The sequence below is a fragment of the Hakea prostrata genome, chromosome 9, assembly GCF_041222555.1.
Source record: "Hakea prostrata isolate BN-2017 chromosome 9, UWA_Hpros_2, whole genome shotgun sequence".
NCBI classification, from domain to species: domain Eukaryota; kingdom Viridiplantae; phylum Streptophyta; class Magnoliopsida; order Proteales; family Proteaceae; genus Hakea; species Hakea prostrata.
Window position 1 is genome coordinate 31,301,316 of NC_142608.1, and position 5,523 is coordinate 31,306,838.

Consider the following 5,523-nt stretch of genomic DNA (forward strand, 5'->3'; position numbering starts at 1 on the left):
CATGCATCCCTCTCGGACATTCCATGGCTGGGGTTTAGGCCACCGTTCTCTCACATCACCATTGGTCTGAGTATTGGCGCATGTCAAGGTTAAACTTAGCCAATGCAAGTCTTCTACTTAGTTATATATCAACTCAGAGTTAGATACTTCCATTCCTCGCCTCTCACGATCCTTTCCAGTATCATTCTCACTAGAGTCAACGTATCCTATGGCTACAACCAACTTGGACTACAGACTCATCAACCTATTGGTCATCCACAAATAGTAAATGGGAAGTTCTCATGTCCTCTCATGGGTTTGTTACCGGTTTTGAGTGCCAATGAGCCAAGTCTACTACTATAACCCTACCAACACTACAAAAAAAATGGGCATACAACGACACTTCGAATAAGGATATAGCGGCGTTTTCTGAAAATGCCATAGTATATTGACATATAGCGGCGTTTCTAGAAAACCGCCGTTGTATGGTAACATGTAGCGGCATTTCTATAAAGTGTCACTGTATGTCATTTTATCACGGCGTTTTTTAAAACGCCGTCATATGTTGTCACTTTGTTAGCCTTTCACATTTCACTTTTTTAGCGGTTGCCCAATCCTATGTCATTTTTTCAGTTAGAAATGCCATCGTTGCTCTAATTCCGTGTCATTTTTTTAGTGGTATTTCTTAGAAATGCCGTCATTGCCCTAATTGTGTCACTTTTTTAGCGGCATTTCTTCGTTGCCCTAATTATGTGTCACTTTTTTAGTCTAACTCTATTTCATTTTTTTAGCGGCATTTCTAGGAAATGCCGTCATTGCCCTAGTTCCTCCCGCCATTTTCATGCTTTTCACGGCATTTCAAAGAAACGCCGCGGTAGATGCAGGATTTTCATGCTTTTCACGGCGTCCTATATGCGGCATTTTCCCACATAACCCAAATTTCCTCCCAAATATATAGCCCGCCCATTTTTTGCTACCAAGACACCGCACGTTTTTTCAGCTTCGAAGACGAAGTTACTTCCCAGATCGTCTCTCTCGCTCCCTCGCTTAGGGTTTTTTTTCCGTCTCTTCTCAGATCATCTCTCTCCCTCGGTTTAGGATTTCTTCGTCGAGCTTTGGCAGATGAAGCGCCAAAGACACAAGCATAGCTGTGGAGACGATGAAGAGGTAAGAGGAAATTTTCAGTACCTTGGCTACATCAAAAGCATCAGTGCTGAAGTTATCAATGATAAAGGCAGCGGTACGATAAGTTGCAGAGAGGAGGTTTAGGGTTTCTTGGAGAGAAGTGAGGGAACGAGAAGTTGAAAGGCTCATGCGAGTTTCAATCATGGCATCGTCGAGTAGGTCAGAGAAATCGACAGGGATGAGATAGATGTTATCACCGCTCCCCTGAAACTAGGGCTTTTCCCCCTCTAAAACTCAGGTAAGCTTTCGTTGATTAAGGATCCACTCTGGCTCCCAATTTCACACTGGTTTTGGTTTCTGTGTTGTCCTCTCTCTCTCTCTCTCTCTCTCTCTCTTAATCTAATCAATTCACTTTGGAATATGCAAGTGGCAATCTTGGTCTCCTAAGTCTCAATTCATCATATATATACTTGCCGTCCATGTCTCTATGAAAAAAGCAGAGCAGGAGACATAGTACGTGTTTTGCAATCAAGCATATAGTCATTCCACAATTCAGCTGCGATCGAGTCTCGCATATGCGAAGCCATTTCTAATTGAACCTCATCACAGGCAATATCTACTGCTGGTGTTTCTATTAGTGTCGATGGTTCCATCTCCACCTGCATCATTGGTTCTTCTACATGTAACTGCCTCTCTTCTTCATGTATTTTCACTTAGAGTTGATGAAACAGCTGTGGGTGCCCTAGCGGAAAAGTGGCAGGTCATGGGTGCTTTGGTGTGCGTCTTATGCTTGATCCAAAGGTGCAAATTACTTATATGATTAAATTTCTATTTCAACACTGCAGTCATGACTTTACATGTTTCAGATTGTCAATTTGTCTTTTTTAATTAACCTTGATGCATTTTGGTGTTTGTAAGGGTAGTTTGTTGGGGAGGCTATGTCAGCAATTGCTGCCAATTCCAATGCCTCAGTCAGTGTTAAGTGCCGAATAGGTGTTGATGATCATGACTCTTATGATCAGCTCTGTAAGTTGCACCCGTTTTTAACTTTACTTTCACAGATGATAGATATGTTTAGTTCATGTGTCATTTTCCATTTTATATTTCAAGTATAACATCTTGGTAAATTAATTAATAGACATCAAGAAACACAGAAGGATTCACCAAGTATGAAAAGAAACCTAATGTTAGATAGAGGCCGAAGACCAAAGAAGATTGAAGGTGACACACCAATGAAGTTGGAAGAGTATCTCATGGGCTACTATGCCCTTTGGCATGTGATACAAGCATCAACTTCATTTTCTTATAATTTAGAAACATCTATGATATTTGAGCTTTCTTTCAATTTCATATGCTTGTACTGAACTAGTTGGTAACTCATTCTCTTCATCTTCTTATAATATCTTGGCAGCTAGAAGGATTGAAAATGGTTCTAAGGTCATCATTTCTCCATTACTTCTAGAGCTAATCCTTAAAACTGATGGTAATGGTGGTTCAAGTTCTGGTGAGACAAGCACAATGGGCATTTTATTGGTGCTATTTATTAACAGTGGTTAGGTAGAGAGCAGACAATGATCGAGCACCCATAAAAGCCAGGGAATTAGGTGTCACAATCATGGCCATTTGGACTGATTACTGTGAGTTCTCATCAACTAGACATGGACCAGTTACTCTTCTATGTTCATGATGTATATCTATTAAACATAAACACTTTATGTGGTATATACTAAACATATGTGACATATGCCAGTGCGGTTAAGTAATTAGCATTTTAATTTTTCTTGTTTAGAACTTAGGATATTGCTTTGTTTCACTTCATTCTTATTAAAGTCGGAATGTTTTTTATATTGCATTCCTGCAGCAGCTTTTATAGGTACTTTTTTTGTCAAAGTAATCTTTTGATGCCTATGGATTATTGCATGTAAATCTTTTGTTTTCTTAGGTTGGTGGACCTTACTGGGATGTACCACTAGATAGAAAGGATTCCATAAGTGCAAGCTACAGCCTTGCTGTCTCAAACATCCCCACACCTGATCAGGGTCTTCTTACTCTCGTTGCAAAGTTCATAGACCAAGGACTCTCAGTCACATATATGGTTGCTGTTGTTGGTAAGTAAGCTTCTCATGTGGTGCTTAAAGAAACCCCAGAATAGAAATGGAATTTTGATTGTCTCTCTTGCAACTTGCAGGTTCATGTGGTGCAATTTGAAAATTGGAAATCCACCAACATAAATATCCAAAGCTCGGTTCTCCTGATCCACCCCCAGAATCCTTTTTGTCTTTTGATCATAAAGAAGGAGAAAATGGGAAAAAAATCTAGGTTTGTTGCTATGCTTCTCTAGTCTCGTTGTTGGTGTAGCAGTTGCAAACTGGAATATCTTGAACCAGTGGAAGATAGGGAAGGACTCAAATGACCTGAAGATAACCCTGAATAACTATTGTGAAGCTTGGAGGATCAATGTCGAGCTCCATAACATTCGTGGCTATTGAGTTGTCCCTGAAGATTGCACAGATTACATCGGCAAGTACATGACCTCCACTCAATACAAGGTGGATTCAAAGAAAGCACTGGAAGAATGCACCATCTATCTCAGCAAAAACTTCAAGTTGACTGGTGATGGCAAAGATGCTTGGATCTTTGATATTGATGATACCCTTCTTTCCACTGTTCCTTACTTCAAGAAACATTGCCACAGGTACTGGGCTCCATTTCCTACCTTTTATCAGATCTTCCACGTTTTTCTTCTTTTTCCTTTGTCAGCAATTTCTTTAACTAATTATTGTTTTCAGAGGAGAGAAGTTCAATGTTACAGACTTTGAGAAATGGGTGTGGAAGAGCAACGCTCCAGCTCTGAAGCACTCGATGAACCTCTTCAATGAGATCAAATGAAGAGGATTGAAGATCTTCTTAGTGTCTTCAAGAGGAGAACACCTCAGGGATCCCACAACTGATAACCTCTTCAAGGTTGGTTGCACTGGGTGGTCTGGTCTCATTCTGAGGTTGGTGAAGTTCTATCCTTTCACTTAGTTGAGTCAGAAGTTTATATTCTTCTATCAAGAATCAAGATCAATCATTAACTCAATGAGTTGTGTCTCTCACCGTCTGTTTATGATAGGGGTTATGAGAACAATGGCATGACAGTGCAAGAGTTCAAGGCAGAGCAGAGGAAGAAGCTGATCCATTAAGGCTACTATATCTGGGAATGGTTGAATCACAGTGGCCCTGCCTTGTGGGGCTTCCTGGTGCCATGAGAACATTTAAGCTTCCCAATTCTCTGTGTTACATTCCCTGAAAAGGGATGTCAACTCTTCATCATTCAAAATAAATATATGTTTGATTTTGGATGCGGAACACTCTTTGGACATTTAATTTATTTCAAATTTTGATCTTATGATCTATTATTTTTATTTGTACTCTTTTGCCTTTCATTTTTTAGATTGTACAACTGTACTAATGGTTGTGTGGTAACTTTTCTGCTAAGTGTTGTGTGGCTAATACAAAGGAATTGGGTCTTCATCTATGCTTACAAGCTGAGTTGTTGTATTGGTAGAATTGGATCTTCATTTGTGCTTACATTTTGGATTGTGGGTATATGTATAATGGAAAGTGGCACATTTATATTTGTAAAATTGAATTTGGTTTTTTGGAATCAATTTTTTTTTAATTAAAAAAAACTTATCCCAGCGTTTTACAAACGCCGTCATAGGTAACAAATGACGGCGCTTTTAAAAAACGCCGGCAAAAATACCTATGGCGGCATTTCATAAATGCTGCAATAAATAACTTTTAACGGCATTTTCTAAAAACGCCGGCAAAAATAACATACAACGGCGTTTGGCAAAAGCCGCAATAAACCACTTTTAACGGCGTTTTTAGAAAATGCCGGTAAATGTGTCTGTCATAAGTCACAATTCCCGTCGTTTGCATTTAGTGCCGCGGTAACAATACGGCAATACTTTTGCCGGCATTTTTTGTGGCATTTTTTAAGTGCCGGGAAAAGTTTACAACGGCACTTTTAGACTTACGGCGGCGTTTTCAAAACGCCGCCGTAAGCCCTTTTTCTTGTAGTGCAATGAATGACCCTCACAATGTGATTCAAGTCCTCTCATGGGTTGGTTACCGGTCTTGAGCGCCCACAAATCCCCATTGCTGTTACGGGTTACTCGGTCTCAATACCCCTTCGAATCGGGTCTGATATAACAAGGTAAATCTAGCCAAACACTGCTAGATAGGCCCTACGTATGTCAACCAATAATTAGGGAAAGAGTCAAGGGGCATTATCGGAAAACGTCCCATACCACCGTCACAGATGTCCAAAAATAGAAATGTCAAAAGGACATTCCCCATTCCCCAATTATATTTAAGCAATCACATTCCCAAATCAGTCATTCACAAGCACAACTGATAACACAATTCATA

At 39.9% G+C, this 5,523-nt stretch overlaps 1 pseudogene across 1 annotated transcript; it reads left to right on the top strand.

Moving 5' to 3' along the window:
• Positions 1 to 1,747: 1,747 nt before the first annotated feature.
• On the top strand, positions 1,748 to 4,736 carry LOC149005113 (uncharacterized; annotated as a pseudogene). Its single transcript, XR_016169948.1, has 7 exons — positions 1,748 to 1,879; positions 2,028 to 2,130; positions 2,516 to 2,637; positions 3,047 to 3,216; positions 3,398 to 3,799; positions 3,894 to 4,103; positions 4,220 to 4,736. The product of XR_016169948.1 is annotated as an uncharacterized LOC149005113 (transcript).
• The last annotated feature ends 787 nt before the right edge of the window (positions 4,737 to 5,523 follow it).